This window comes from Protopterus annectens, chromosome 14.part0, assembly GCF_019279795.1.
Source record: "Protopterus annectens isolate FY-2018-M chromosome 14.part0, PAN1.0, whole genome shotgun sequence".
NCBI classification, from domain to species: domain Eukaryota; kingdom Metazoa; phylum Chordata; order Ceratodontiformes; family Protopteridae; genus Protopterus; species Protopterus annectens.
In genome coordinates this window covers 898288441-898298782 of record NC_056748.1, presented here as the reverse complement: position 1 = coordinate 898298782, position 10342 = coordinate 898288441, and the positions used below count along the sequence as shown (strand labels likewise).

General features: G+C 44.7%; 1 pseudogene; it reads left to right on the top strand.

The window, feature by feature from the left end:
• The first annotated feature begins 945 nt into the window (after nt 1–945).
• Nucleotides 946–1099, top strand: LOC122789540 (annotated as a pseudogene).
• The last annotated feature ends 9243 nt before the right edge of the window (nt 1100–10342 follow it).

Genomic DNA, 10342 nt, shown 5'->3' with positions numbered 1-10342 from the left:
AGGAGATTGCAATTATTCCCCATGAACGAGGAATTCCCAGTAAGTGCGGGTAATAAGCTTGTGTTGATTAAGTCCCTGCCCTTTGCACACACCGCCTGTCACTACTACCAATTGGATGGTTTATGATGTCCTCGGATCAGCCCCGCTGGAGTTGGTCACAGCCCCGGTGGTGAGCTGAGAAGATAATCAAACTTGACTATCTAGAGGAAGTAAAAGCTGTAACAAGTTTTCCATAGGGGAACATGAGGAAGAATCATTAATGCTGAGGTTCCTGGGATGACACCATCCTTGGGTACCAGGGCCTCTCCTTGCTTTGCTGCCCTGACCTTCTATGTCTCTCTCTGTGTCTCTCTCTGTCACCTATCTCTCCATGTATCTTGGTGAAGACCAGCAGGACTGAGCCCATGGCTCCCAGGGGGAGGGAGAGAGAGAGGGAGGGAGAGGAGGGGTGGTGTCTGTCCCCCCTCGTCTCCTGGTGGTTGGAGGGAGGGGGTCCATCTGTGCTGTGGGAGGTGCGGGCACTCCTCTGCTGCCACGAGGAGGGTGCATCCGGCCCAGTGGTGTGGTCTGCTGTGTGCCCCAGAGGTGGCTGGCTCCCTATGCAGTAGGGGGAGGGAGAGGGTGCCATCCTGGAAGGGGGCAGTGGACTCCCCTCTGACTGTGTGGGGTCACTCCTGGGGATGGCACACCGGAGTCCTCTCCCCTCGATGTCGGTTGTGGGTATCTGTGGAGGATGCCCCGCTCCACATGGGATGTTGGTTCAAAGAGCTGGAAGGTCAGCAGGGAGGCCACGTGCCAGCCACTGTGGGACTCCCTGCCATCCTGCATTCCGGGGCCAGTAATGCCGGTCTGGGCACCCACAATGATACCCGTGAAACCTTGCTTACTCCCCTCAAGGTGCGATGTTGTGTGGGCAGTGGTGCCCCCAGTGAATGAGAACTGTACAACTCTGACAGGTGCATCACTCAGCTTGTGCATCGTTGAAGAATGCAGCTAGCTGCGAGAACTAATGTGAATTGCAGGACACATTGATCATTGACACTTCAAATGCCCTTTGCAGCCCCGGGTTACTCCCCGAGCTGCACCTGTCTGAGGATCATTGTGCCTTCCATTGCCCCCGGGGTTGTCCTTCACCAGTCTAGGGCATGACTGGGGAATCGAGGGAGCCCGCCGTGGGCCCCCAGTCCTCCCAGGGAGAGAGACGGATGGAAAAAATGAGTCCCCTGCTGCCTCAAGCTGGAAAGCCTGTCCAAGGATGGGAGGGAGCGGGTGTGCATCTGGCCTACCCCTGGAGGCTGTTGTTGGTACCGCCACAGGGCTGCCTTCCCGAGGTGGAGCCCAATGTCCACCCAAATCCTGCACGCCGGGGCCGCATTGGCCGTCCTCCTCTGCTGCCTGGAGTCCAGCAGCTGGAAGCAGGTGCATGGGGGCCAGAGGAGGATGGGTAGTCTGTCCCCCCGCAACCTTGCTAGGAACACGACCTCAGATCAGATGTGGCCGCCCGCCAAATTTAAGCATATTACTAAGTGGAGGAAAAGATACTAACCAGGATTCCCTCAGTAACGGTGAGTAAAGAGGGAAGAGCCCAGCGCTGAATCCCCACCTGGGCAATGGGCATAGGGAAATGTGGCATACGGAAGTCCATCTCCCCGGTGCCGCCCAGGGACCCCAAGTCCTTGTCATTGAGGCTCAGCCCACAGATGGTGTGTAGCCAGTGGCAGCCCCCAGTGCATCAGGATCAGGTCTTCTCAAAGTCAGGTTGTTTGTGAATGCAGCCCAAAGCGTGTGGTTAACTCCATCTAAGGCTAAACACTGGCACAAGGCTGATAGTGGACAAGTACCATAAGGGAAAGTTAAAAAGAATTTTGAAGAGAGATTTCAAGAGGGCGTGAAACCGTTCAGAGGTAAATGGGTGGGGTCCATGCAGTCCACCCAGAGGATTCAACCTGGCCTCCATGCCAACCGCCCAGGTGAGGCGGATCCCCTTCCCCCTCCGGGGGGGGGGTGGGGGACCATCCCTGGACATGCTGGCTGCCGTCAGGCACACTTCCTCTGTGGTGGTGCACTGCGACCGGCTCCAGGTCAGCCAGGAACACTGCATGGAAGGTAGCTCTCCTCCCTGGAGGGGAGTGTTACAGCCCATGGCATCAGCCCTTGCCATGCTTCAGGGTTGTGGGAGACATCTGCCACCGCACCCACCCCCCCCGCCTCGTGGTTGGGGCTCCCAGCAGGACTGGCGACTGGGCCAGACTGCCCTCAGTGTGGCCTGACCATTTCCCACTGCCAGGCCAGTGGGCTCACCTTGGGTGCCTGGGGTCTGTGTCGACATAGGTGACCCACCCATCCTGTCTTGAAACACAGACCAAGGAGTCTAACAGGTGCACGAGTCTGAGGGTGGGCAGGAGAACCCACGGTGCAATGAAAGTGAGGACCGGCATGCGGCGGCTGAGGCGGGATCCCCTTGCTCATGCGGGGGGTGCACCGTTGGCCCGTCTCACTCATCCCGTTGGGGGAGGTGGAGTGTGAGCGCACCTGGTGGAACCCGAAAGATGGTGAACCATGCCTGGGCAGTGTGAAGCCAGAGGAAACTGTAGTGGAGGTCCATAGTGGTCCTGACATGCAAATCAGTCCTCTGACCTGGATATAGGGATGAAAGACTAATCAAAACATCTAGTAGCTGGTTCCCTCTGAAGTTTCCCTCAGGATAGTTGGCGCTTGGCAGGTGCAGTTTTATCTGGTAAAGTGAATGATTAGAGGTCTTGAGGCCAAAACGATCTCAACCTATTCTCAAACTTTAAATGGGTAAGAAGCCTGACTCTCTGGCTTGGAGCCAGACTTGGAATGCGAGCGCCCAGTGAGCCATGTTTGGTAAGCAGAACTGGTGCTGCAGGATGAACTGAACACCGGTTAAGGCGCCTGATGCTGATGCTCATCAGACCCCAGAAAAGGTTCTGGTTGATATAGACAGCAGGACGGACGGTGGCCATGGAAGTCAGAATCTGCTAAGGAGTGTGTAACAATTCACCTGCCAAATCAACTAGCCCTGAAAATGTATGACGTTGGAGCATCGGGCCCATACCCAGTCATTGCTGGTGCTGGGAGCCGAGTGGGCTATGCCGCGATGAGTAGGAGGGCCGCTGCTGTAGCACCGAAGGCCAGGGCGAAGGCCCAGGTGGAGCCACCTCGGGTGCAGATCTTGGAGGTAGTAGCAAATATTCAAACTAGAGTTTTGAAGGCTGAAGTGGAGAAGAGCTCCATGTGAACAGCAGTTGAACATGGGTCAATCGGTCCTGGGAGATAGGTGAGCACCGTTCTGAAGGGACGGGCGATGGCCTCCCTCACCCATGGCCGATCAAAAAGGAGTTGGGTTCAGATCCCCGAATCTGGAGCGGTGGAGATGGGTGCCTCACGGCATCCAGTGCAGTGATGCAAACAATCCCAGAGAAGCCAGTGGGGGCCCCTGGGAGAGTTCTCTTTTCTTTGTAAAGGGCAGGGCATCCTGGAATGGGTTCACCCTGAGAGAGGGGCCTGCACCCTGGAAAGCATTGTGGTTCCGGTGGCATCAGGTGAGCTCTCATCAGCCCCTGAAAATCTGGGAGAGAGAGTGTAAGTCTCACGCCAGGGCATACCCATATCTGCAGCAGGTTTCCAAGGTGAACAGCCTCTAGCATGTTAGAACAATGTAGGTAAGGGAAGTCAGCAAGCCAGATTCGTAACTTTGGGATAAGGATTGGCTCTAAGGGCTGGGTCGGTCGGACTCGGGTGTGAAGCGAGGCTGGGTGCTCGCCATGGCTGGATGGGGCATTGTCCCCTTGCCGGGCCCCCCTTCCAGGGGGGGCAACGGCAGTGACTCTGGACATGTGCCGGGCCCTTCCTGTGGATCAATGTAGATAAAGAGACTTGTAGGCTGTGTAATTAAAATACTTGAAATTTATTACAAAACAGATTTAGGTAAGTGCTTTCAAGGCAATCCTCTTCTTCAGACCTTAATACAGAAATAAATTAGCACATAAGGTCTAAATAAAACTAATAACCAATAAAAATTCTTTAAAAATCAGTGATGTAACCCTCTATTTTTCAAGAGAGGTTTTAAAGATACAGTAATGTTAAGACAAGGTGATAAGTAAGCCTTAAAGTCCACTATCCACCTTAATTCAGCATATTCAGTTTCATTGTTAATATCACCTTCTCTAAGGCTCACATTCATTTTTTGCAAGACCAAGAATTTAAAATTGTGCTGATCACCACAGTCTAAGACATGCTTAGCTAATGCATTAGTAAGTTTGCTGTTCCTGATATCATTAAGATGTTCTGTCACCCTTTCCTTCATAGTTCTATTGGTTTTACCAATATAGAATGCACTACAAAGATTGCACTAAAATACACAATGTTTTTAGTAGAACAATCTGCATAAAATAAAAACTCTACAGGCTTCGGATGAACAGGATGTAAAAGCTTGCAGGCGGACCAAATGTTATTGCATATTCTGCAGTTTCTACATGGGAAAGTCCCTCTACATTGTGAGACAAACCTGTCACATGTTTTATTCTGTTTATAGCAGAGTATCTTTTTCAAATTTTTGCTATTTTTATAACTAAAACTGGGTGTAGAACCAACAACCCGGCTAATCTCGGGGTCAGTAAGAAGAATGGACCAGTTCTTTTTAATGATGTCACACGTCTTGTAGACATCATTGGAAAAAGTAAGACATAGCCTATTGACAGGTAATGAGGAGACTTGCTTATCTGGGGGTACATTCATTAAGTGCTCATCTGAGTAGTAAGGTTTGGTTTTGTGACTTTCATGTGTCTACTTCAATTATCACTCTATCAATATCAATCCTCTTGTATCCTCTCTCAACAAACTCTGTGGTGAGAAGACTCATAGCATCTATTAATTCTTCCCTGTTTGTATGCAGTCTCTTGCAACGTAAGACTTGGTTCTTAACTATATTCTTAGTAATGTGCCTAGGATGCATACTGGAACGGTGAAGAATGTTGTTCTTCCTATAATCCTTCCTATGTATCCTTGTTGAGATATTGCCAAACATATATTTGTTAACATTTACATCTAAAAAGCTGATTTCCTCTTTGGAGTAACTAAGGGAGAAAGAAAGGTATCCAGTGGTGTTATCAAGAAACCTAACAAATGTGTCCAATTGTGTGTCATCACCATGCCAAGCAAAAAAGATATCACCACAAAACGTTTGTAAAACGTAATGTGCTGCTTGTACATGTTAGAGGTATACACCATTTCTTTCTCCCATTGAGCCAAAACACAGAATGGATGTTAGCAAAGCCAAAATTCTCGTATGAGGAGAACAACAATGGCCGTGCAGACGGAAGACGTACCTATTTGGAGACACAACGCCTTTTTGAAAATGCTCTTTATCGATACAAGACTCTGGAGTTGGACAATCTGTATTTAACTGAAAATCTTAAAAAAGGTACTGTGCCCAAAGGTTTGAGGGTATTCAAATATCCTAACCAGGTTATTCCTGGTAGTGAATTCCACAAGGAATTGATTGAAGCTTTTGACCAATGCGGTTTCAGCATTGTCAAAGCTATAATAAAGAAAAATAGCCATGAACTTTCAAAATTGCAGCAGGACATTTCCAATTATTTTAAATGTATGTCGGATGATTTACTTTTTGATTCTGCTAAGTATTATGACATTAGGAGGGAGGTGGATTTACATTGTGAGACAGTAATAAATCGCAAATATAAGAAGTTGAGGAGGGATATTTTAGAATATCAGCAAGGGCGACAATATCCTAGTCCACCTTATAATAGATGGAATACACATCATCATGCTAGTGAACAGCCCTTCCAGCAGAACAGTCCCAAGCCTGCTGTTATTGATGAACCTAGGGGCGAAGTACTTCCTTTTGAGGAAACACAGGAAGATTGTTTTGAAGGGGAACCAGTATTACGTAGGTCTGAGCGTATACGCCAGCAGGGGCAGCCACCCTTCGATGATATTCCCCCTTTAGACAGAGCCCCTCTAGAACGGAGGGGGGGTGGGGGGTTCCCTCCAGTATGGAAGAAAAACAGGGGGCGGGATTGGTAGTGTGTGGGCAGCAGTTCATTACTCCCTTAGGGCAGTATTCCTTACACATCAAGGATAATTATAACATCTACAATTATAGTGATTTCTCAGTTTCCAATACATGTTTTCAATTGTTTACGAAGGGCTTCAAATTTGTGCCTAACAAACGTAGCAATTTGATACACGCTATTTTAGATTTGAAGCTTTTTATACGTAAGCTTAATTTGGAAAATCTTTTAGGAGCAGTATCTGGGACTCCTAGTTTACATCTAAGGAAATCCAGTACTTTTAATCCCCCACTTCATCCACAGCTTAAAAACCTGGAACAAAGGATTGAGAACAGGTTTAGAAAAGAACTGGGTTTAGATCGATTAGAAGCTAATTTAACCTTGGATGAAAAAACATTATTGGAAAAATTGAGTATGGATCCCACCCTGAGGGTTATGGAGCCGGACAAAGGTGGGGGGACGGTAATAATGGATAACCATTTGTACCAGTCTAAGATGTATGACATTTTGCATGATTATGACAAATATACATCTGCTTCACTTAATGAAATCAATTTGTCCTATCATAAAATAGATTTGGCCATTCAAGATTTGCTTGACCAGGAGGTGATTGAATTTGACACCTATACCTTCCTTACTAATTCTGACCCCAGGGTGCCCTCGATATTCGGGATACCGAAGATACACAAGAATCTCTTGGACCCACCTTTGAGGCCCATTGTAGCAGCTCAGGGGTCCAAGACGCATAACATTTCTAAGTACGTGGATTGGAAACTTAAGGAATTGTGGGGTAGACAGGAATATATCCTTAAGGATTCATGGGCATTCTTACGTAGTGTAACACCCCACCTATTTGAGAAGGAAGTAGTATTTCTAACCATTGATGTGGTTGACCTTTTTTCCATTATTCCTAGTGACATAGGTTTGGAGTGGTTGGAAGAGGCCCTATGTGAGTGTCGTCAGACAAGTAACAATGATGTTCATGCTGTTATTGAGCTACTGGGGCTAGTATTGAAGAACAATTTTGTTTACTTTGCCGGCGAATATTTTCATCAGGTTTCGGGAGTTTCCATGGGGGCTAATTGTGCTCCAACCTACGCAGACATTATTATGTACGTATGGGAGAAGAAGTTTATTATGAATAGTTCGTTTTCCAGCAATTGGAATTATTATTGTAGATTTCTTGATGACATATGTATTTTTTGGAATGGCCCTGTGGGTGACATTGAGAAATTTATTCAATATATACATACTACTACGACGTTTCTAAAATTTACCCATCAAATTACATATGATAGTGTCAATTATTTGGATGTGACCCTTACAAAGGATGGGGAGGGGGTTAAATCATGCATTTATAGAAAACCCACCTTCTCTAATGGGTATTTACACTATACGAGTTCCCATCCACGTTTTCAAAAAAGAGGAATTGTTAAGGGGCAGTATGTTCGTGTTTCCCGAATGACCTCCTTGGACCAGGATTTTAGGATAGAATGGGAAATTTTAAGATCTTTATTTTTGGAAAGGGGATATCCATTAGAAATGGTACTGTCTGTACAAAAAGAGGTTATGGCAGCCCGTGATACTAGGTTTGGCCCTATTTTGGGAAAACAATATACCGGGAACGAGGGAGGTTCATCCATGAGTAACACAGGAATGGTAACTGGTAATTTTACATTTATTACTGATTTTAGTGGTAATGCAACACATATTAGAAATATTGTTGAGAAAGAGTGGCTTATGTTCCAGGAGTTAACTGATTTGAATACATTCAAAGATAGGGAGATAAAAACTATATTTAGAAGAGGACAAAACATGAAAAGACTATTGGAACAACCAGAGCACCCCTTGCAGACTTCTAGAGCCAAAGTAGGTACATGCAAGTGCGGGCGTTGTTCCTCCTGCAAGTACGTTATACCGGGTAGTCACTTGTATTTGGAAAGCAGAAACAGGGACATCAAGGCCAGGGGTTACCATAACTGTATGTCCAGTGGATTGGTCTATTTGGCTATATGTCAAGTCTGCCCGACGTTTTACTTCGGAAAGACTGAACGACAATTTAAAAGGCGTATATAGGAGCATATGTACGACATAGCCAAACTTAAAATTACAAATGCATTATACAAACACACCACTGTGTGTGAAGGTGCAAAATTTTTGTTTTTTGTAATTGAAACCGTCCCAAAGGATATAAGGGGTGGACCCTGGGAGGCTAGGTTAGCACACAGGGAAACATTTTGGCAGATCTTATTGGAAGCTACAAAAATGCCTGGGCTAAACAAATCTATTTCTATAGTGCCCTATTTAAAGTTAAAAGCTAGGTGTATTTAATATAGGGATTAGCAAATTTCAATTAATGGTGGAACTTTGTAGTTTTTATTAAATTATTTGATTTATAGATGTTCCCATATGTGTAAATATATTTATAATTATTTATTTCATTTTGTTTTAATTCTTGGTTTTTAAAAGACTTTTTTGAATGTAATTAAGTTCTTGATTTTATTAATTGTCATTAAATAATTGATTGATTGGGTTCAGATGGGTGGGTATTTAAATGATGGTATTTTCTGTATGTGTGTTATCTGATGAAGTCGCTTCCTAAGACCAAAACGTGTGTGCTGTTTGTTGTCTTATATTGCACGTTATTAAACCTGTATTCAGTGCTTCTCGAGTTTGTGCCTATATCTGTATTTAGTGCCTTATTGTGAGTTCGTACTTTGCCCTGGTGATATCGGTCTGGTTTGGCTGCTTCCTTTTGGTGGTATTAGTTTTTTGCAGCATTTCTTTTGGATTTATCTTGTTGAGATATTGCCAAACATATATTTGTTAACATTTACATCTAAAAAGCTGATTTACTCTTTGGAGTAACTAAGGGAGAAAGAAAGGTATCCAGTGGTGTTATCAAGAAACCTAACAAATGTGTCCAATTGTGTGTCATCACCATGCCAAGCAAAAAAGATATCACCACAAAACGTTTGTAAAACGTAATGTGCTGCTTGTACATGTTAGAGGTATACACCATTTCTTTCTCCCATTGAGCCAAAACAATATTAGCATATGTATTGGCACATGCCATGTCCATAGCAACTCCCACTTTTTGAAGAAAGAAATCTCTTTGAAACAAAAAAAAATGTTCTCTAGAATCAAGTCCAGAAGAGCACATATCATATTAATTTTGGTGTTGCTGAAATTGCTCTCCTTGATAAGGAACTGCCTGACATTCTCAATCCCTTCATCATTGGGGATAACCGTGAACAAAGAGTTCACGTCCAAAGTAACAAAAATCACATCACTTACATTTTCAGCTTGTTGAGTCTCAGCCCAGTCATAAAGATGTTCTAAAAACTGCTTGCTGTCACGAAGGACAGTAGTTATCTTATTCAACACAAACCTTAGCTGTTTTTCTACATGTATAGACATTGGCTCTGTGAGCCAGCCTCTTCCTGATGCAATGGGTTGAAGGGGGGGGGATTATGTGTATCCTTGTGCACTTTTGGAACGCCATAAATTGTTGGTATAGTCAGATGCTCTACACTAAAATAGTTAAAAAGACTATAATCTATTTGGTCAGTCATAAGCAAATCATATAAAAAGAAATTCAGTCTGTTGATAATACCATTAACCTGAAACTTCTGTAAAATGATATATACTTTTTCGTCATGAAGCATACTAAACATCCTATCCATATAGTCTTCAGTATCAAACACGACAATTCCACCCCCCTTGTCTGCAGGTCTGATGACTAAATATTCTGCATTGCTTAGTGTTCATAGAACCTCGTTCTCTTTGATAGTCAAATTATAAAATTTATTACTAGATCTCAATGTAGCCATTTTCCTAAGGTCATCTTCACACATCTTTACAAAGGCATTCATGGCAGGGGAATTAATAGGAAAAAAGCAACTTGGTTTCTTGAAAATGCATCCATCAACATTATTCACATTATTATCATCATGGATAACTTTCAACATTGTATTCCTAGCAAACAAATTAATATCTAAGATGGTATCTACCAAATTCATACCACAAGCTGGTATGAAGGATAATCCTTTGTTAAGGACCAAAAGTTCCTCTTTGGTAAGAGCAACAGAAGATAGATTAAAGACCAGATCATTTATCTGCGAGTCTGTGTGTTCGGGCCTCTGCTCTGAGGTGCGGGGTTGGATTCTATACTTCCCCGTCCCCTGTGACTTCTGGACCTGCTCTTGCGTACATCATGCCTTATAGGCAGAGCCTTGTCCAAAAAAAGGCTGACTTACGCAGACTTTCAGCTCCCTTTTTGTCTT